The 22,888-nt window shown below is 41.7% G+C and overlaps 1 pseudogene; it reads right to left on the minus strand.

Moving 5' to 3' along the window:
* Window positions 1-4,821: 4,821 nt before the first annotated feature.
* LOC114702833 lies at window positions 4,822-22,606 on the minus strand (annotated as a pseudogene).
* Window positions 22,607-22,888: the final 282 nt, after the last annotated feature.

A 22,888-nucleotide genomic window follows, 5' to 3' on the forward strand; every position in this document is an offset into this window, starting at 1 on the left:
GGCGGGGCAGTGTGTCACTGGCAACAGGGTTGCCAGCAGATCGTCACCCAGAGAGGCCCAGACTCCTGCATCTGGGGAGAAAGGAGATGGCTGCTGGGGAGAAAGCCACTGAAATCAGAGCTGGGCACATGAATTTGGGGCCAGTTTGTGTCAGTTCCAAGCCCTTGATGAGTTAGTGTATCGACTATCCCAGTCCTCTGACTTGTTCTGTACAGAAAAAGCTGATCTCTCTTGCATTGTCTGTCTAGCTTGCTGTCAGTCTATGTGGAGAGACTCTGGAGTGTCTTCCAGAAATGATCTGTGCAGAGAAGGGATTCTCATGAAAAGAAAATAGGAAGATGTTATATTTTGCCTTACAATGTGAATTTGTTTATTTGTTTGGCTTTGTTTTTATTTTAGACAGGATCTCGCTCTTTTATCCAGACTGGCCTGGAACCCATTAGCCCATGCTGGCCTACAACTCATGGCAGTTTTCTTTGACTCATCCTCTCAAATGCTGTGTGTGTGTGTGTGTGTGTGTGTGTGTGTGTGTCACCATGCCTGGCTCCAAAAGTGAATTTAATATTATAGCCTTCCCCAGGCATTTTGCAATGAGCTAAATACAGTATAAATTAAATACATTCTCAGTACAAAACTGAATAAATCAATTGCCCTCCAGCTGGTTATAATGATTAACTGTGTTTAGGATAGAAGGCGAAGGGTAAGCAAAGCAGATGACTGGGCCACAGGATATGGCACTTCGTGGGAATCCTCATCAACCCAGCCCTCATTTTCTGTAGACACGTGCAGTGCCTGCTCCATGGAGAACAGCATCCTTACTGTGATTAGGTCTGTTCTCGAGCAGTTTCCTCCAGCTCAAAACATCCCGTGCTGGAATGAGGTTTCTTAAGATTTCAGAAGTGTGGTGGTTAATTTCAGCTGTCAATTTGGCTGGATTTGGAATCAGCTGAGAAGAGAGTCTCAATGAGGAAGATTGTCGAGATAAGGCTGGCCTGTGGGCATGCCTGTGAGGGATTTTTAAAATGTGCTCAAGATGGGAAAACCCTCCCTGGATGTGGGTAGCATCGTTTTATGGGCTGTGCCCTGGTCTCAATGAAAAGGAAAGATGGAGCTGAGTATAAGCATTCATTGTTCTCTGCTTCTTGAGTATGAATGCAATGTGATCAGCTGCCTCAAGCTCTTCCCGCTGTAACTCCTCTGTGATGGCAGACTGCAGCCTAGAACTGTGATCCAGAGTAAATCCCTTCTCCCCCTAATGTACTTTTGTCATGGTATTTTATCACAGCCACAGAAAAGCAACTATGACAGGAAGTAAACAACTCATAAGTCTCAGAAAGTCCATGAAAAAGATTTATAAGGCTTCCTTCTCCAGGCTATACAAGCAGGAACAATTGTGGGTTAGAGAAGAGTCTCTAGCCTGCTGAACTGCCTACAAGTTATATAGGGAACTCCAGCCATGCGGTTTTGGGGAGTCACCAACGCTAAGGTGTGCTCTTTGGTGATGCAGCTGTCTTTGAGTTATCTATGTTCCTCTAAGTAACCCCCTGTGGTGGTTTGAAAGAAAATGGCTCCCAAAGGGATTGGCACTATTAGGAGGTGTGGCCTTGTTGGAGGAAGTGTGTCACTGTGGAGGTGGACTTTGAGGTCTCATATATGCTCAAGCCACGCCCAGTGAGACAGTTCACTTCCTGTTGCCTGCGGGCCAAGATGTAGGACTCTCAGCTATGTCTTCCCTAGCATGTCTGCCTCCATGCCACCATGTCATGTCATGATGATAATAGACTAAAACTCTTGAAACTATAAGCCATTCCAATTAAATGTTTCCTTTATAAGAGTTGCCATGGTCATGGTGTCTCTCCACAGCAATAGAAACCCTAACTAAGACACCCCTCATCCATACATCTATAGATAATTCTGATGAAACCATGGATTCACTGAGCCTAACTTGGGTAGGATTGTTTCATTGGTCTGCCATGGATATGCTATCTGAGGTGAATAGATGTATGCATGCTTCCTCAGGAAAAGTCCTACAGCATATATCTTCACACTTCTAAAGGCAGCCTTGATGTTATTGTTTCCAGTCCTTGTTGAGTGAATAAAGGATGATCATTTAAGGGGTGTTCACTGGCTCCCAACCTGTGAGCCCCCATACCCTGAGGGCCCAACAACCCTTTCACAAGGGTTGCATATCAGATATCCTGCTTATTAGATATTTATATTATAATTGCAATTTATATTACAATTATAATTCATAACAGTAGAAAAATTACAGTTATGTTTTTTTTTTTTTTTTTGGTTTTTCGAGACAGGGTTTCTCTATGTAGCTTTGCGCCTTTCCTGGAACTCACTTGGTAGCCCAGGCTGGCCTCGAACTCACAGAGATCCGCCTGGCTCTGCCTCCCGAGTGCTGGGATTAAAGGCGTGCGCCACCACCGCCCGGCTGAAAAATTACAGTTATAAAGTAGCAATGAAAATAATTTTATGATTAAGGGTCACCACATGATAACCTGTATTAAAGGGTCACAGCATTAGGAAGGTTGAGAAATATATATATCATGGAGCCTGAGGTACTAGTGGCTGAAGTTGAGTTGAACAGAATGGTTCTTACTGACAGGAGTTCAGAAACAGAGCAAGAAGTCATAGGCTTCTGTTTTAACAGTAATTGTGTAAACAACAGCCTCTCAGTGCATAGCTCCCTGTGTTTTCAACTACTCATGTGGAAATAGCCTATCTTCATTTAATACATGGCGATCCAAGGCAAAATGTCCTTTGAGTCCCACTCTTTAGTTTCCATGCTTTCTCCCCTTCCTTCAAACTGGTCAGATCTATAAGGAAGCTTGAAAGGAGATTTTTCTCACATTTTGGAATATGTTTAGTGAAAAGAAAGGCTAAAATCTTGGCTTGGCATCAGGAGAAGTAACCATGGTCACTCAGGCAACTCCCATGAAGGCATTACGGGAAGCAAATGATCACTAAACAGCACATACTGGCTGCACTCCAATCCACAGAGAGTGCTGTACTCCCAGCACCCCTTGCTTGAGGCTGAACTTTGTTCTGGATATTGAGTTAGGTCAGATTGTACTCAGACATGGAAGCCTTCAAGGAGTCCAAGAGTGTATGTACAGTACAGAGTAGAGCCCATGCTTTTGAGCCCACCAGGGCTTTGCTAGTTTGACATTCTGTGCTTAGAGCAATGCAAATTTGCCTTTATTATATTGAACTGTCTGTCCATTCTGATGGAATTTCGTAGCAGTTCAATATGATAAATTCATTCTCTTCCCAATAGTCACTTTCTAACTGAAATTTTCTTTAAAAGCAGGCCTACCAAAGATTCCTGCTAGGTAAGTCTAGCTGTACCCCAATTTGATGCAGCAAAGCAATCATGTCTCCAGGGCACAGAGCATTCTTGCAACCAGTTACCTATTTGGAGTAATCTTTGTTCTCATCGTGGGCTAAGACTTCCTTGGTTTATCAGAACAAGTGTCTTGGCTCCATCTCCTGCCCCTCATCTGGGAACTTCTCACACTGCCTGTCCACTGATACGTTCTCTAAATAGTTCTGCAGTGCAGGTATGGGCTTATTCATTTTATCATTTCCAACTGTTTGAGTCTTGTAAAGAAGTGGTGGAATTTCTTTTGCAGTTTATTTGATTGCTTTTAAGATAGAATATTCTTAGTGTCAGTTCATCTGAAATACAAGGTCAAGAATAGAAATTCATATAATAAACCCTCACATAATCAGTGTGAAGCTGTTGAAAAATGAAACATTAAACCCCACTTATACCTATTTTCATGCTGAATTCAGTATATAACATGGGTATGGTAGAAAATAAGTCTGCTGTTGGTTTATACATGTTTCCACCATTAAAATAAGATAGTGCTGGTTTTTTTTATTTGATTCCATTATTTTCCTATAAAATAAAAAGGGAACTGTCACATAGCATTTGAGGCCTTAATGGGGATGACGTAACCTCTACCACCTCCACATCATTAACTGGCTACTTTTTACTCTGATTTTTCCTGGTGTACCAGGCTATTTCTTTTGGGCCACCACCCAGCTCCCAAATCATGACAGAGACTTCTTATTAGTTATGAATGCTCGGGCTAGCTTTGGCTCATTTCTGGCTAGCACTTTTAACTTAACCTGTTGCTCTTCATCTACATTTTGTCTCCGGGTTTTTTCCTTTTTTTCCTTTCTGTGTGTCTTCCTTTCACTGCTTCTTGTGTCTGTCTGTCTGGCAGCTGCCTGGCTTCTTGCCCAGGTGTGTCCTTTCTTCTCTCCTTCTCCTTCTCTCTCCTTCCTTCTTCCAAGCATAGATCTCTCTTCTTATTTATTCTCTCTGCCTGGCAGCCCCACCTATCCTTCCTCTGCCTACCCATTGGCTGGTCAGCTCTTATTAGACCAATCAGGTACCTTAGGAGGCAAGGTGAAACAAGTGCAACATGTCTTTACATCATTAAACACGCATCCTTACATTGCTAAACAAATGCAGCATAAACAAATACAACACACCTTTACAAGTTTAAATATGATTCTGCAGCATAAACAAATGTAACACATCTTTGCCTAGCTAAAATAATATCCCACAACATTCTGGTTTGTGTTTAATAGGTTATTTACATCCTGGTGCTTGCTGTTGTATAAATGCTATTATCTTTCCTTTTAGGTATGTTTTTGTGTAGCTTCAGAAAGCTGTGTATTTATTTCCTTCACATTTAAATTTCTTTTTATTTTGTACATTTATTTGCTTGAGAGAGATAGATAGATAGATAGATAGAGAGAGAGAGAGAGAGAGAGAGAGAGAGAGTGAGTTGCATAAAGTTACTCATGTTCCAGGACCTGTTTGTGATAGAACAGTAAATACCCTTCACTGTCCAGCACATCTTTAATACTGGCCTTGGTGATGACGGCATCATCACACTTGAACCACTGGTCCCTGTGGTGCCGAATGAAGCTGGTGTAGTGGCCGCTCTCCAAGGTTCCTTGGTGATTAACCACAGCAAACAAGGAATACTTATTCTCGTTGTCCCCACTGTTGGTTGGCAGCTGCAACTGTCCATTCATCCGGGTCTCTTTACTTGACACCATAAATGGGGTCATATCCAGCTCCAGAGGAAAGGAAATGTATGTAGTGATCTTGCGCCTCTGTTTGGCTGAGTGTTCAAACCGTTTGAAATGAAAGCAGGCAACAACTGGTAACTTCTTCAGAGTGAGCTGTTTGGTAGATTCTTGGTAGCTTTGGCAACCACCACACTTGATTTTGGCACTGCTTCCTAAGTGCTCTGGCCTGGTAAACCTTCGCAAGCAGTCCGTGAGGGTAGTAATGCCTGGTATGTGGCTTTCCCCATTCACACTGCTCTCCCTCCCTGGACTCATAGGCCAGAAGGATGTGCAAGAGCCAGGCAAGTCCAGACTGATGTCCCAGCAGGGGTCTATAGTGGTGGAGACACCGTGGCAGGCTTGACAGGTGACATCTGACTGCAGGCCCCCCGTGAAGATTTGGTCTATGATGCAGTTGCAGTGGTTGGGGTTGCTGGCCACCTTGCCAACATCATCACCCTTGCAGTGCCTGTGCAGGACATCTAGGGCAGCGATGAGGAACTCGTGGGCATCCTGCTGCCTGTACCCTGCTAAGTGACGAGCATGTATCCACACCAGGTGCAGTAACTTATAGGGAACATGAGGAGATGGATTTCCAGAGTAAAATTCTCAAGAGACATCATATAGACTAGACTTAACTGCATTTGACATTTCACATGAATACCTGTTAGAAAAGACATCTCTTAGTATTGACATGTTGGGAAAGTCTGTGTTGTCAAGATGTATTGGTCCTCATAAACCTACACTGAGGTTTGAGCTAATTTTCTGGTTTTGTGACTAATGTCCTATTTAGTTTGTACCAAGAAGAATCCTTCCTCCCAGGGTGGAGCTATACATTCTGGTGAGAAATGTCTGCTTGTAGTGAGTTTGCTTAGTGTCCTTAGAACTGCAACATTCGATACATGACAACTCCCTCCAAACCCTGCACGAAGATCCTTAGTTAACTCCAGCACAGCTTCTAGCAGCACAAGGCCATGTCTCCGGGATGGCTCAATCTCTTCAGTGAAATGCCCACTTGAGAAAGCTCAGGATGGCCACGTTTAATATTTCTTCTAGGCAGCAACCTGCCATAGGGCCCTAACTTCCATTTTGAGTACATTCACTAAAACCAAATAACAGTTGTAAAGATGTGAGTTTGACCTTTGAAGGACCTAAGGGCCATTCTCTTTCCTCTGACACCTTCCTCTGGTTGCTTGAACATAGGAAAGTGGGGCACAGGCAGTTAGAGCATTCCAACACATCTTAGAGGAAAAGACATTATGAGGAATAGACTAATTTAGGAGACAACTTACAGTATCAGCTCAGAGGGTTTTCCATCAGGCCGGATCTCTTTGTACCAGACAAGGGCTTGCCTTCACTAACCTTTTCAGAACCTAAAGTCTCTACCACGGGGTGAGCATACTGTCTCAGCGTTTGTATTGAGGAGGAGAGCAATGAGCAGGAAAACTTTCTGATCCCCCCTTGTGCCACAGCCTCTAAGCCACTGGTTCTCAACCTTCCCAATGCTGTGACGCTTTAATACAGTTCTTTATGTTATGGTGACCCCCAACCATACAATTATTTTTGTTGCTACTTCATAACTGTGATTTTGCTACTGTTATGAATCATAATGTAAGTATCTGATATGCAGGATATCTGATATGAGACCCCTGTGGGAGGGTTCTCTGACACCCCAAAAGGGTCACAGCTCATAGGTTGAGAACATGCTGCTCTAAAAATATTGTTGTAACTTCCTCCGTGTTTTCTTTTCCATTTCCCCCTTTCCATCCATCTTTCCAGCTTCCCACCTTCCTCTTCACCATCTTCATAATGCCTCTGCTTGTTTATTTAAAGGTCTAGGTAACTTGGGCTCAATCATTCCTCTTCTAGCCTTTTCCCTTAACCACCTCATAAGTCTTGTCACAAGGGGCACATGCTGATCTGATGTCCCAGTAGAAAAAAATTCATTGCTGTTAGGTGGGCTAGGGAGTTAGAGAAACAGAAATTCTTTTCACATCAACCTCTAGGGAACCAATTAGGGACTAACCCGGGAGCTGAAGTGGAGAGAGGGCTATTATTTTTAAGAGTGAGGGAGAGGGAGCGTAAATAATGTAATCCAGCTTTGATAGACTTGAGCTCAGATCAAACACTTAGCCTCTTTGAGCCTTAGCAGTGTCTTTTGTTAGTTGAAAATTAAAAGTCCTCTCTGTGATGAACACTGAATCACAGTAAAGACTGTTCCTAACGTAACAAATTGGCTAATACTTTTCTAACTTTACAGAGTTGTGAAAGCCATACTCATTCAGTGGGAAGAAACCTTGAAACCTTGGGCTTTGGCCTTTTGCTGTGGTAGAGCTTGGAGAAGTTGAACAACTATGATCTATAGCTTGCAGCCAGCTACCCAGTCACAGGCCACCATGACTTCATAGTGGACTTGATGGCTAAGCTACAATGTGGTTAGATGTCTTAAGGATGTTTCAACATATGGTATTTTCAATCTGTGATGGGCTTATCTGTGCATAAACCTGGGTACACCGATAAGCATCCGTGTGTACATATAACAGGTCCTTACAGCAAGCATTAACTGACACTTCTTATCCTTGGTTCTTACCTTAGAATCGAAGGTAGTATAATGCCTGATAAATAGATTACAGGAATGCTGTGGGATATTATTCCACATACTGTGAATATGTGTTGCTCTGACTGGTTGATAAATAAAACACTGATTGGCCCATAGCCAGACAGTAAGTATAGGCAGGGCAAGCAGACAAAGAGAATTCTGGGAAGAGGAAGGACAGAGTCAGGAGTCACCAGCCAGACACAGAGGAAGCAAGATGACAAGGCAGAACTGAGAAAAGGTACCAAGCCACATGGCTAAACATAGATAAGAATTATGGGTTAATTTAAGTAGAAGAGTTGGTCAGTAATAAGCCTGAGCAAATGACCAAGCTGTTATAAATAATATTAAGCCTCTGTGTGATTATTTTATAAAGGCTATGGGATTGTGGGTGAGAGATTTGTCCTGACTGTGGGCCAGGCAGGACACTAGAAAACTTCCAGCTACATTTGGCATACCAATGTGGGGCTCTCAAATTTCCTCAAGGCCTAAAAGAGTTTAAAGGGGGCTTCTAAACACACGATAATGGAGCCAAAGTCAGCTTTCTACTTTATGTCTCATTTGTGTTGAGATATAGAGGTGCCAAGATAGATACATCATGGCATGTGGACTTGAGCTACAATATGGAGGGTTCATGGTGTATGTGCTTGAGTGCAGCATGGCAGATTCCTGCCACTGTATACAGTGGCGTCTGCAAGCTGCGCAGCATGGTGTGTGGTGGATATAGCTTTTGATAGTACAGCCAAAAAAAAAAAGGAAAGAAAGAAAAGGTTTTGGGGCTACATGCTGCTGAATGGAAGCATAGACCCACTGCTTCAGAGTCAGTGATGAGCATGGTTCCCCCAGAGCTGGCTGTAAACTTAGTTCTGCCATGTTGGAAAGCTGAGGTGGGTGGAGTCAGCAGCCAAGGCTGCCGCTTCAGTACTAGCCACTGCAGTTTAAAGCAATAGTTTCACAATAAGACAGATTCAGATTAAATAAACCCTAAACAGTTTACAGTGTGTGTAAAAATATACGAAGGCTTGGAAGAGAGAAGAAAATGAATATATACAGTTATATAAAGAGATAGTTTTAAAAAATAAAGTCTTTAAAGAGACAGTAAAAGTAATATAATAAGCCACATAAAGATGGAAATTACACAGAGAGTCTGGATTATATTGTCTTTGGGATTTTTAACTGCAGAAAGACATTTGGTTGTAAAGGCTGCTCAGTTAAAACAATACATATATTTTAAAGGGATCTCGACTTCAAAATTTGGATATAAGGATATGTTGCTTTGGAAAAGAGGTTCTGCTTTTGTTTCCACAGAAGATGAGAACCTGTGGATTGCTTCTAGCCTAATATGGTTTGAACAGCCAAGATACCCTGAAAGGTCTCCGATGACACCATGGCCCAGATGATCCAACATCCAGAACAGCTTCAAGGCAACCAGCAGGAAGTAGTATGAGAAGCTATGCCCAAATTCCCAAAAAATTGTTTATCGATGTTTATTTTTATTTAAAGAAGATTGCTTATAAATGCAATCTCTTTCTAAAGAAGAAAAGGGGATAGTATAGATATGATAAGATAAAGAACAACAACTTGTTTAAAATGTTTTACATCGCTATGGAGTTTAGTTTATTGATACCAATTAAAAGTTAATTTTGTTATACTGTATGTATATTTCTACTCCTGTTTAAGGTATTATGTTTGTGCAGCTCATTGAAATTGTAGTTTATAGTTGAGAAATACAGATTAATAATTAGTCATCTATGATAATCAAACTTATAGTCATGTTAAGTTTTCTAGGTATACATAGATATATTTCAGTTAGGTAGGTAATCTTCAAACACTTCAAAGACCTACAGAATATGGAATTTAAAATGTTTTAAAAACTTAGACTTTCCTGGATAATGAGACATATCTGCTCCTAGCAGCACCGATTTACTTCAAAGAGGAAGATGGACATCAAAGACATTCCATATGGAGTTTTACTTCTTCTTGGCAGAACTGGCAATTTGGGCAAGAAACTGTTCTTGCCTGGACTGCTTGACAAAATGTTGTATCAACTGGACATGCAGGACCCATGGAAAAATGACCATTAAATTTTGCCAAAACAAGGCAAGATGGTTTTTCAGGTTCCTGCTTCACAGAGGAGACTGCCAGACATTCTACAGGATACAGGGAGAAGCAACTGAGAGACTCTAGGCCTATAGGCTGAAGATGGATGCCCCAACATTGCAGAGGAACTTTGGGTGACATTCCAGGCAGCCATCTGTCTCTGTCGTTTCCAGAATTTTGGAAGCAAAGCACTTCCTGTATATTTAGGTGATATTATATCCTCCTGGGGTCTTTGATGTAGTTAAAGACTAGATAGTTATAATTTTCCTTGGTTATGATAAAAGATATGAAACTTTAGACTCACAAATATAGGATAGACAGATTTTTTTTAAATTTTGCCAAATACCAATAGACTAGGTATTGTAACTATAATTCTTGCTTGATAATTGTTGTGTTCTATGTAATTTTACTATGTTAAAATTAAAGCCTTCCTTTTTGATTAGACAGAGAAGGGGAAGTGCTGTGGAATGTTGTTCTGTATGCTGCAAATATGTGTTACTCTGATTGGTTGATAAATAAAACGCTGATTGGCCAGTAGCCAGGCAGGAAGTATAGGTGGGATAAGCAGACAAGGAGAATTCTGGGAAGAGAAAGGCTGAGTCAGGAGTCTCCTGCCAGCCACAGAGGAAGCAAGAAGACAAGGCAGACCTGAGAAAAGATACCAAGCCATGTGGCTAAATATAAATAAGAATTATGGGTTAATTTAAGTGTAAGAACTAGTCAGTAATACGTTTGAGCTAATGGCCAACAGTTATAATTAATATAAGCCTCTGTGTGTTTACTTGGGGGATGTGAGTGGGAGAGATTTATCTCGACTGCCAGCTGACCAGGACACAGAAAAACTTCCAACTACACAGGAAAAATGACCAACTTTCTGCATCAGAATTCTTTAAGAGTTACTGCTCAGTTCACCCAACATCCGTCCTTTGGCAGTTCATATGTAAAAACACACACAAGAAATACAAATCAACTCTTTCCATTAATATTCTTGTGCTAGGATGTATTATAAGAAGCACAAAGGAGCTGGAGAGATGGCTCAGAGGTTAAGAGCCCTGACTGCTCTTCTAGAGGACCTGAGTTCAATTCCCAGCAACCACATGGTGGCTCACAACCATCTGTAATGAGATCTGGTGCTTCTTCTGGCCTGCAGTTATACATGCTGTATACATAATAAATAAATAAATCTTAAAAAATAGATAAAAAAGAAGCACAAAGGACAGCAATTTGTGTAATAAAAGAGTTCATAGCCCAGGAGAAGTTCCCTTCCATTTGATGGAAATAGAATTCGAGGTTACAGTCTCCAGGAAAACTGCTAAACCTGGAGAATGTGATTTACCAATGAAAATGTTGACTACAACATTAATTTCTCTGGGAAAGTTGCCATCTCCACTGAAACTTCATGATGAGGATTCAGCTCTCCCAGAGTTCCAAGTAGTATCCAATACATGCCTCCCCAACATTTGTCAGTGACTTTAGAACAATGATTCTCAACCTGTGGGTCTCAACCCTGTTAGGGTTGCATATCAGATATTTACATTATGATACACAACAGTAGCAAAATTACAGTTATGAAGTAGCAATGAAATAATTTTATGGCTGGGGTTCACCACAACCTGAGGAACTGTATTAAAGGGTTGTAGTATTAGGAAGGTCAAGAACCACTGGGTTAGAGCTTCAAATAGATTCATCTGTTTGAATTTTCTAACAGCACAAACAAGTGTGGTCTGGGAAGGACCCCTATGGTGATTATGAGGTGAGAATTGAAAGAAGAGTCAGTTTCCCTCGGAGGAAATTGGTTAACAGGAGTATTTTCCTAGGTGCCAAGAGAAAAGATTTTGCATACTTTTCTATCATTATTAACTCTGTAACTGTGGGCAAGCTATGTATCATCTATGAGATGTGGTTTGTCCTAATAAGAGAAGTGGTTTTTCCATCACAGTAGCAAACACTGAGAGAAAGCAGCTTACCAGAGCTGAGGCTCAGAGTCCTGTTTCAGAGGTTTCACTGCCTGTTCCTCTGGCTCCACTGCTTTGGGGTTTGTAGTGAAGCAGTACATATTATAGGAGCGTAGGGAGTAAAAAGCCTGCTTACTTCACAGGAGATGGCCCAGAGCAGGAGGATCATACGAAGTTTGGGGGGCTGGCAGTTTGAAAAATCATGAGGAACTAACAACACAGAGGCATTTGTTGTTGTTGTTGTTGTTTTTACTCTTTTCCTTGCATGTCTCTGAGGCAGAATCCCAAATGGGAGACTGTAGACTTTGCCCGCTCTGACTAAGGCTACAGGGAGAGTCTCTTTCCTTGCCTTGTGAATATGGACCAGTCCTGTCTCTTTCTGGTCTCCCATTACTCCCTACTGATATGAGAGGTACATAAGGCCTGATAAGGTGTATTGGTGGGTAAGAACACAGCTGAGAAAAGCTGTACAATGCAAGAGAATATAGTTTGCACTTTTCAGTGTCATGCGATGGATTCTTCACTATTGTTCAGGAAGCTGACATATCAAAATTATAGGAAAAGCCCTAATGAGATTTAGCTCGCTTTAAATTAAGTCAACATTTCAGGATAAACACAACAGATGATGTCTCAAATCTCCAAAATTTGCGACACTATCATTTGTATTAATTTTGGGAGGAGTGAATAAAACTGGGTCCCTACATTTCTTCAGTTCTATGTTCTTCCTAAATAAAAAAACAGAAAATAAAATTATTATAAATTGGCATTCAGACAAAGTAGAAACTATCTCGAGTGTTGTTGTTTTTGTAACAAAATGACATTTTCCCAACCACCTGTCATCCAGATGAATCACACCATTGTATAAAGCAGCATAAGTAGATGGAGAAATAATTGCTGTAAATGCTGAATTGCTTGACATGGTCTTATTTGAGATGATCTCATTCTGACTGCTTTAAGAATGTTGACTTTTTAACATTTGGAAATAACAAATAAAAGTGGATACACAAATAGATTTCATCTGAATGTCCAAAATCAAATGAAAAAGATAATAAAAAATGTTATCAGCAATATGAAGAACCTCTACCTACTATGTAACAAATAATGATCTGGGGTCATGAAATACTAATAGTAGCTCAAAAGGAGTCAAAATGAGTGATACACGGTCAATGTAGACTCAGGGTCTCTCATGTCAAACCATTTGCTGAAGTAAGAAGACATTTTAGAAATCCTACAGATCAGAAAATAAAGTTCAAGGTCTCCAGTCTTTCCTTCCTTCCTTCCTTCCTTCCTTCCTTCCTTCCTTCCTTCCTTCCTTCCTTCCTTCCTTCCTTCCTTCCTTCCTTTTTTCTTTCCATCCTTCCTTCTTTCTTCTTGAGGCAGTGTCTCACTCGGTAGCCTTGGCTATCCTGTTGAACTTGAACTTATAGTGATCAGCCTGACTCTGCCTCCTAATCACAAGGATTACTACACCTGACTCAAGATGACCAAGTTTTTTCAGAGCATCACCTCTTAACCCAGCCACAGGAGGCAAAAAAACAGAGTTATCAATATGTATATGTACTATATGTGCTCTATCAGTTTAACATGAACTGTAAATATAGGTATTTATTTCAACTAATTATTATTCTGTATTTCTTCCTTTGGTTATCTAAATGTTATTGCTTCAACAAAATATCAACGAGAATAACAGTGTGTCTATGAGACAAGAAAATAGAGTAAGTAGTAATACACATATACATTATTGCATGAACATCCTAAGTTCCCATACAAAAAGAGCCTCAGTTGTATTACTGATTTGTAAGGATGGTTAACTGATTTAGAACTTTTATGATTGTAGAGAGTAGGAATGTTGCAGGTATGGAGCTAAATTATCTTGGGTCTATAGCCCTTTATTAGCCATCATTACTTACCTCTGTGTGTGATCTTTGTGACTATTAGGTAAACGCTAACAGGCCTCTAGCTTCTCCCAAAGCAAAGACTAAGAATGTCATCAGTTGACATCTAAGCCCCACAGATTTTCATGCTTTATCTATCTACCCGACAATGCCACTAATGTATTTTTAAAGTGTCTTCATCTATTTCTTTCTTTTATCTTTAATTGGTTTTAGAGATGGGGTCTTACTATGCAGCCCTTGCTGGCCCAGAACTCAGTATATAGACCAGGCTGGCCTAGAACTCACAGAGATTCACCTGCCTCTGCCTCCTGAGTGCTGGGATTAAAGGCGTGTGCCATCATGCTCAGCTGTTCTTTAATGTCTGAAAACTTCTTGAAACTGTTGCCATATTGGAACATGGTATTTGAGGCTACTTTAATCTGTGTTCTTGGGTCATGGTCATTCCTATTTAGCTCCAGAATACCTTTTATCCCCTTTGAGGTGAGAGCTGTGTTTTTGCATCAACAACATAGACTATGCAACATAAGGATTCCTATGAAATTGCTTATTATTTCCTATTCACTTGCACAAATGATGTTTTCAAACAAAGCTACAATATGACTCAAAAATAATAACAAACAGTAATAATAGTGATGATAATTAAGTAGTGTGTATTAAAAGTTTAATGACATTTTTATGTTTTCTGTTGTCTGATCTAGAAACATTTGTAGTTCTGGGGATAGTTGTAGGGCTATGTGTGTGGTGGGATAGTGTTCTACCACTAGGCTACATCCCTAAGCCCCTAGTTATTTGTTTTAATTCCAATTTCTTTAAAAATATAAATGTTATTTATGGCTATTACATTTGTCACTGTGTGTACCTCTGGACTACAGCACCATGTTTTGATACAGGTATTCATTATCAACACAATAGCTCTGACAAGTTTTACGTCAACTTGACATAAGCAAGAGTCATTTTGGAAGAGGGAACCTCAATTGAGATGTCTCCACCAGATTGGCCACGGGCAACCCTGTGGTGCATTTTCTTGGTTGATGATTGATGTGGAAGGGCCCAGATCACTGTGGGCTCTGCCACCCCTGGACTAGTGGTCCTGGGTGCTATAAGAAAGCAGGCTGAGCATATTGTGGTGAGCAAGCCAGTAAGCAGCACTCCCCCTTGTCATCTGCTTCAGTTCCTGCCTCCACGTTCCTGCCTTGACCCCCTTTTATGATGTGGAAGTGTAAGTTGTAAATACATCCTTTTCTCCCCAAATTTCTTTTGGTTATGGTGTTTTATCACAGGGATAGAAACTCTAAGACATAATTAACATGTCCATTCCTCAAATATTAATCATGTCTTAAAAATCTTTTATTAAATTTGTTCTTTGACAATTTCATACTTTCTTATTCCTGTCATCCTCGCCATCTCATCCCCCTCTCACCCCCATTACCCACATCCTCCTCCCTACAAGTTCCTGTCCACATTCATGCCATTTGTGGGGGGCAGGGGAGCTTGTGTCTCACTATGCAGCTTTAGCTGACCTGAAACTTGCTATTTAGACCAAGCTGGTCTTAACCACATAGAGATCTGCCTTCCTCTGCCTCCTGGGTGCTGGGATTAAAGGCATGGATTACCATGCCCAGCCTGTCTTTTTTTTACCAATTAGCATAATATAAGAAATCATTATGATTTTTTGAACAAAGCATGCTTTGGTGATTCTCTCTCATTCTCATCCTCCCTAAGCCCTGCTTCCCCTAACCCTCATTGTTGCCTCGTCAGTTTCTTTTCCTTTTTTCCTCTTTCATGTCCCAAGTGTCCTTTTGCTCATAATAAGGAATTGGAACCAGCCTAGATGTCCATTAACTGATGAATGTATAGTGAAAATGTGGTATGTATGAACAATGGAATTTTATTAAGCTATAAAGAAAAATAAAATCTTAAATTTGGCAGGAAATAGATGGATCTGGACAGTGTAATGCTAAGAGAGGTGACCCAAGCTCAGAAAGACAAAAACTGCATGTTCTCTCTCATATGTGGTTCATAGATATAATGTATACATGGTTAGATATGTAAGTATGGGTGAAGTCAACATCATCATGTCTTTTAAATGAGAACGTCCAGAAATGTCTCTTCCAGATATTTTGAAAATATAAAAGACACCATTGCTAATTCTAAACATCCTGTTGTGCAAGAGAACAGCAGAGGGGTTCCCTTCCACACAGGTGTTAGTATTTACTGCTTGAGTAATCAAAAAGATTTTCTTCCACCGTCTTACACACTTTCCACTTTGGTGACCACTATGAAACTATCAAAAAAAAAAAAAAAAAAAACTTCAGGAAAAGTATCTATGACATTTGGGTAGGTAAAGAGTTTTAGGATAAATATCAAAGATATGAGATAAATAACAAAAGCAAATATAGGAAAAAAATGAACGATATCAAACACAGCAAAGGCACCAAGCAAGAGATTGATAAGACAATCTATACACTGGGAGAAAGTGTTTGCCACTAGACGTATGTTAAGAGATTGATATTTAAATTATTTAAGAAACTCCTAAAGCCAAACAGAAAAAGTACAAAGATATTAATAAATATTGGCAATAGGCCTACACAGACATTTTTCAAAAGAAGACAGCAAATGCACAGCCAGTGCTTTACAGAAAATAGTCAGCTTCACTCATCAGCCCACAATATGAATCCAAACAATAATGAAATAAATCATTTAAATGGACCCATAATATCTGATGAGATAGAAGCAGTAATTAAAAATCTCCCAGTGGAATCTGGTGCCTGTGGTGGGACACCTGCAGTGGGGAGGGGCTTGGACATGTGAAGAATGACATGGATGTTTCTCTCTCACTCTGAAAAAAAAAATCTTGCTTCCAAATGGATCAAGAACCTCAACAGAATTAAAATATTCCCCTCTAGAGGAAGAGTGAGGCTAAGTAGATTCAGGCAAGGTTCTGTAGCTCCAGTAAACTGATGAAACACATCAGATTATGGAAAAATATGATACAGTACTTTTAAGACCCAAGAAACTCAGAAAGCTATGCTTCACTATCGGCCTCCCCAAGCTTGTACAAGAGACACACAACTGCTTTGGAGCTGAAAGCTCTTCAGTGGGGCTGCCTCTTGTGCGAGGCACTCCAGGGCTCAACCTGTATTCATTGTCACTGATGCTGACATGGGCATTCTGGAGACCAGTGGCCCATGATCTTGTAAGTAATCCCAATAAAATCATTAGACCACCGAAATAAAAGAAATTCAACCTAAGACCTGGTATCTGAATATAAGAAAAAAAGAGAGAGACTGTGCTTGAATTCATTGGCACAGAAAAGAACTTTCTGAAGAGGATCCCAATAGTGTGCATTAAGACCAACAATCACTAAAGGGGACCTTTTGAAACTAAAAAGCTCTGTACAGCAAAGGACACCATCATTTGAGTAGAGAGGCAGCCTACAGAATGGAAAACAACAACAGACCTTTACTGGCTAAGGGTTAGTATCAAGAGTATACAAAGAACTAAGGAAAAAAACCTAAACATCAGGAAAACAAACAACCCACTCCCTGGCTCCCATATAGTCATGGCCAATTATAATGCAAAATACATTTAGTCCAACTTCAAAAGTCCCCATAGTCTTTCAGTCTCAACACTGTTTAAAAGTCCAAACTCTAAATTCTCTTCTGCGACTCAAGGCTATCTATTAATTGTAACCTCTTGTGCTTCCAACTGAGGACCAAGTCCTCATATATCTGAGCCTATGGAGGAGATTTCTCATTCAGTTCCTCACAACGAGTTAAATTGGGTTGGGGTATGGGAGAGCAGCATGCAGGAGGCAATATGGGGAAGAATAACACTAAAGTCGTATGGAAACCCATTATTGTCACGAAGTCCCACCCTAGCTGTTGACAATAGCTGGGAAGGGAAAAGTTAGTTTTCAGAATGTAGCCCCTGGCAGGTTGACCACACTCCAGTGAAGGCAACATATGCAAGAATATATATATGAACAGCATATATTGGACTTGATAAATTTAGAAAAGGGACAAAAATTACGTGAGTAAGCAAGGGGAGTGTGTCTAGGAGGAGTGGGGGGGTTGAATATTATCAAACACATTGTATGAAATTCTCAAGAACTAATAAAAAATTTAAAAAGACGTAATTTTCTTACTAGTTAGCATTTTTAGACTGTAAGAATTACTTTCTGGGTTTTTTAAAATGTCAGTCTACTGTGTCTGCCATCGTCTTTTCTTATCCATCAATCTAGTCATTTGAATCTATAAATTCCTCACACAGCCCCTTCGCATCTAAAATTGTGTAATTTGTAGTTCTCTGAAGCATATTTGATGTCATTCACATTTTAAATTCCTGTTTCTCAGAGAGAAGGGCTTTAAATTCAGAAATTATTTAAAATTGTGAAACCGAAGTTGTATTCCAGATAAGTCACAGTTAGGTAATGAAGTTGAGAAAGTCCCTTTTAGCTTGGTTACATTTTTCTAGTATTTCTTTTTCTTAAAAGCAATCTTATTTCTGAATAGAGGCCATGCTTTTAGAGAGGGGAGCTCTTGCTGCAGTCTGTGTGTGAGATTGAACGCATGTCAATTCCCTCTTTCCTGGGCTGAACAATGATTGGCTCCTTGACTGGTTTCGAGCTAGCCTCCTCAGATACTTCTTCAGTGTGTCTCACCCTTGGCCCCTAAAGACTCGAATAAAAGCTGACACATTTTCTAACAACTCAAGGCCACATCCAGAGGATGATGCTACCCAGTTTCCTCAGACTCCCACTCCCATACCTGATCAAAGAGTTTTTCTGAGAAAACTCCCATCTGCCAAAGAGTACTTGCTGTTTGTTTTACCTAATGCTTGAAGATACCTATAGCCTCTAAATCCTGCTCTGGGGGAGGAGGGGAGTGTCACTTGAGTGTGTGCATGGAAGTCATCAAATCCAGATGAGTGTCACAGGGTCTAGACTCCTCTTTCTGCTGTAGGAACTGCATTTTTCCGACTCTGGTCTAGATTCACTGTCCCCTCCCAAATCCTTTGTTGTCACTTTCATACAAAGCAAAGTTGTCTTCAGTTAAGGACGGTCCCTTTCTCCTATTGCAGTAGTATATTTCTAATTAAAATCTTCCATTACTACTTAAGTAGTGGCTTCATTTGTCTTTGGTAGTTTCCTTATCTTATCCTCAAAGATCTTTAAACAGTTTTGAAGAAATGGCTTAACAATTTCTGTTTTGCTATAATCCTCTTTTCCCCTCATTTTAAAGTATTTTCAAATGAGATTATTCTTCTCTCAGTTTGAAAACACAATTATATTGTGATATATAGCAATGTATATATTATTTGTATTATACAGGCCAGTATTTTAACATGTTTTAATGACTGAGAAAAATGACAGCCACCTTTTATTCACTTCCATTTCTGTATAGCGAAAAATCTCATTAACTACTTCAAATTTTTTTTTGGGGGGGGGGTAAAACTTAATGTGATCACAAACAACCTTTCACTATGAAAATCTCAGTATCACAGGTAAACAAGTTGCTCTCATTTTATCAGTGGCCTATAAAAAGTGTGCACATTTATCCGATACAGTTTTTCTTTTTATTTAAGAAGTTAGACCCACAGATAAGTGCAGTTCTCACCCCTCATCAAAGAAGCTTCTCTTTGCAGCAGACGGAGGCTGTTGTTGAAAACCACAACTGGTCAAAATGCAGAGGATAATTAAGCATGGGGTGCATGCTGACACCAAAGGCCGCAAGAGCACTGTGGAACAGGAGGTGGGAAACTTACAGGAGTCAGAGGGGCCAGGACATCTGCTCTCAGATGACGTCTTCTAGACATGATGGGGAAGCTGCACCCAGGAAATCTCAACAATATGGCTGTCTAAGCAAGACTTGCATAAGGACAATGGCAGTAGACATGCCAGCTTGGATGGAGGAATTTCACAAGGTTCCATCCCTATATGAAGAGTTACAGCCCAGAAATGGCTACTGAGAAAGGGAGAATGAGTTTTATTCAGGGACAAGCCCTCAGATAGGTTATCCAATAGTATAACCAAAAGTATAGATCTGGACATCCCAGAAACTCAACCAACTTCACTTAGGGTGAGCATACAAATACAAAGCTTGAAGCATCATAATTAAACTGTTCAAAAGATAAAGGCTGAGAATAAAGACCCATGGTGTATGGGTAAAGGTTTTCAAAGGCAGTTGGATTTGATCAGTGTGTGTTGTGTGCACCTGTGAAAAATCACACTGGAGCTCCTCAGTATGAACAATTAATGAATGTAAATAGAAATAAAAATGAAGGGCCCAGCAAGCTGATTCAGCTGGTGAGGGCGCTTATCCGCAAACCTAATCTCTGAGTCCCCGGAGCCCAAGTGGTACAAGAAGAAAAGCAACTCCCACAAGTTGTCCTCTGATTTCCGCATTCTCGCTGCGACACACGCATGCCCACACCCACACACATACATCACACACACTAAATAAAGAAATGTAATTTACAAAGATTAGGAAGGCGAGGGGAAAGAAAAATCTGAAAGCAGCTAGAGAAATGACTCATCATATTCAAGGTATAGCAAACTTATTAGAAACCATGGAAACCGGATTGCTTGTGAATAACATGTTCAAAATGACGAAAGAAAGGGGCTAAAAATACACGTCTGGAAAACATATCCTTCAAAGCTGGAGGAATAAACAAGATACTATCTGATGATTAAGGCAATGTGTCACTAGCAAATCTTTTCTACAAAAACTGCAGAAGGGGCTGGGTGGGGCAATACGGGCTTGTAGAGCTACTTGAGAGGCTGACGCAAAAGGATTGTTTTAGCAACATAAAACATCATTTATTACAAATAAATATGAGAGGGAGCCTTTTATGTTAAAATGAAACAACTAGACATTTATTACTAATTTCAAATGGTTAGACATTAAGTAGCGATACAGGTTCACACACAAATGTAAAAGACAGTATTTTGTTGTCAATGTTTTCTTCTAATTTAAAAGGCAGTTATAGGAAGCAATCATCCTGCAGCTATGCTGATAGCACTAGAATGCAAAACGATGCAAACTGTACATCTGTGTTTAAAAAGGAGGAGAAAATAAAGCTGCAACAGGGCAAAATCTAGGCAGATCATTGACATTAAGTTAACATTAATCCAAATTAGATTGTTTTAAGATGTCAGTAGTAATACACCAGTGGAATCACCAAGGTAGCTATCCAATAATATACCATAAAGAGAAGGAAGGCACAATACTTGTAACTATATGTACTGCCTAGTAGAAAAGAAGGTAATAATGGACTAGTAAGGGAGACTAAATATAAGAAACTGAATGGGGGAGGACACAGATGGTGCTCCCCCAGACTTTTGTTCTGGGGGGGGGGGAATCACAATCAACCACAATCGCACCCGGTGCCTCTTGCACTGGGTGATCAGGTACCATCATACCAAGTGCTGCTCAAGGTCTCTAGGCCCGGGCACGGGAGAGAGAAAAGGCAACAGTTACATGTCATTCCTTTTGGCTGGGCACGTGCCACCTGTGACCTAACCAAGAGCCCTGGCACGTGGTGGTTGGGCACCTTTGTGGTGAGAGAGTATAGGGTGGGGAGGTAAAAGGGAGGGAGAGGCAGAATGGTCCATGGACTGGGGAGAGAGGCAGATCTGGAGAGGTGAGAGTGGTGAGGAACAGGCTGACGGGAAGGGCCAGCTGGCCACCCGAGTCCAGGGAGATGTCTGGGCCTGGGCTGTGACCAAGGGCCAGGTCGTGGTCCTGGGCCCTGGAGCAGCCAAGGGGGCCTGTGTTGATCTCTGTGGCTCCTGTCTCTGTGGGGAGCTGTGCAGGAGCCTGTGGTCTGGGCTGCCACGTGAGCCATGTTGGTGTCTGAGGGCTGCTCTGCCGTGGGAGCCATGCCAATCTGTATGGGCTAAACAGCCACCCGGGGCCGCTGCCGAGAACCATGTCTGGGTCTGTGGTCCTGCTGCAGCCGGGGTCTGTGTTGATATCCCTGGCACATGTTGCTGCTGGGCCCACGTGGATGCCCAGGGTCTGGGCTGCAACATGTGACCATGTTGGTGTCCGAGGGCTGTGCTGCTGCTGGGGCCAGGCCTATCTGGGCGTCCAGGGCTGTCAACTGGGGCCATGGTATTGTCCAGACTGGGGCTACCGGCGAGAGCCATGTCTGGGTCTGGGCCCTGCTGCAGCCAGGGTCTGTGTTGATGTCTATGGCTCCTGAGACCATAGAAGGCCATGCTAATGCCAGAGGTCTAGGCTGCCACCTGGGGCCATGCTGGTGTCCAAGGGTCATTGTGTGTGGGGGCATCCCTCACCCCCACATCTCCCCACAGTACTTTTGAGTAGAAACAACAGGAAATATTAGTTAGAAGGATAGAGGGGAGAGAAAAAGATAGAAAATTCAGGATAGCCTCAAGAGGGCCTGGATCCTAATCCATTGGCTCCAACTGTCTCTGCCCTAGAGTATTTAAATTAATGCCAAGGGGTGGAGCAAAAGATCTCCCTACAACACAGCCAAGTGCAGACCATCTGAGACACCTGCACCCAGGCCCGTGGTACAATCATCCTCTATATGCAGACCTGCTGGGTAAAGCCACTAGGCAACCTAAAAATAGGCTCCAACAGGTCATGCTACTGTGGGGACCTATGCTGCCATGTGGGACCAAGGTGACATCCAGACCCAGGCTACTCCCTAGGAACATGTCTGGGTTTGTGGTCCCACCACAGCCAGGCTCTGTATTGATTGATGTCCATGGCCTACTTTGCCACCAAGGGCCACATAGATGCCCGGGGTCTGGGCTGAAACCTGCAGCCATGAGGGTGTCCGAGGGTCATGCTGCCACCAGGGACATCCTGATCTGAGTGGCCAGAATGGTCACCCAGGGCCATGGTGTTGTCTGGGCCAGGACTACTGCACAGGGCCATGTCTGGGTCCATGGCCTTGTGGAGGCTGGGGTCTGGGGTGGTGTACATGCTCCAGTTGCCACCAGGGGGTCTTCAGATGCCCGGGGTCTGGTTAGCCACCTGGGTACATGGTGCCTGGAGGCCATTCTATTGCAGGGGTGTGCTGATCTGGGTGGCCCGTGCTGCCACAGGACCGTGGTGGCATCGGGGCCCAAGCTGCTACCAAGGGCCATGTCTGGGTCCATGATCCTGCTTCAGCTGGGGTCTGTGATGATGTTTGTGACCCGTGTTACCATGGGGGTCATTGAAACTATTCTGTGCTGAGTTGGCCCCATCCTTCATGGGCCATGG

Source organism: Peromyscus leucopus, chromosome X (assembly GCF_004664715.2).
Source record: "Peromyscus leucopus breed LL Stock chromosome X, UCI_PerLeu_2.1, whole genome shotgun sequence".
Lineage (NCBI taxonomy): Eukaryota > Metazoa > Chordata > Mammalia > Rodentia > Cricetidae > Peromyscus > Peromyscus leucopus.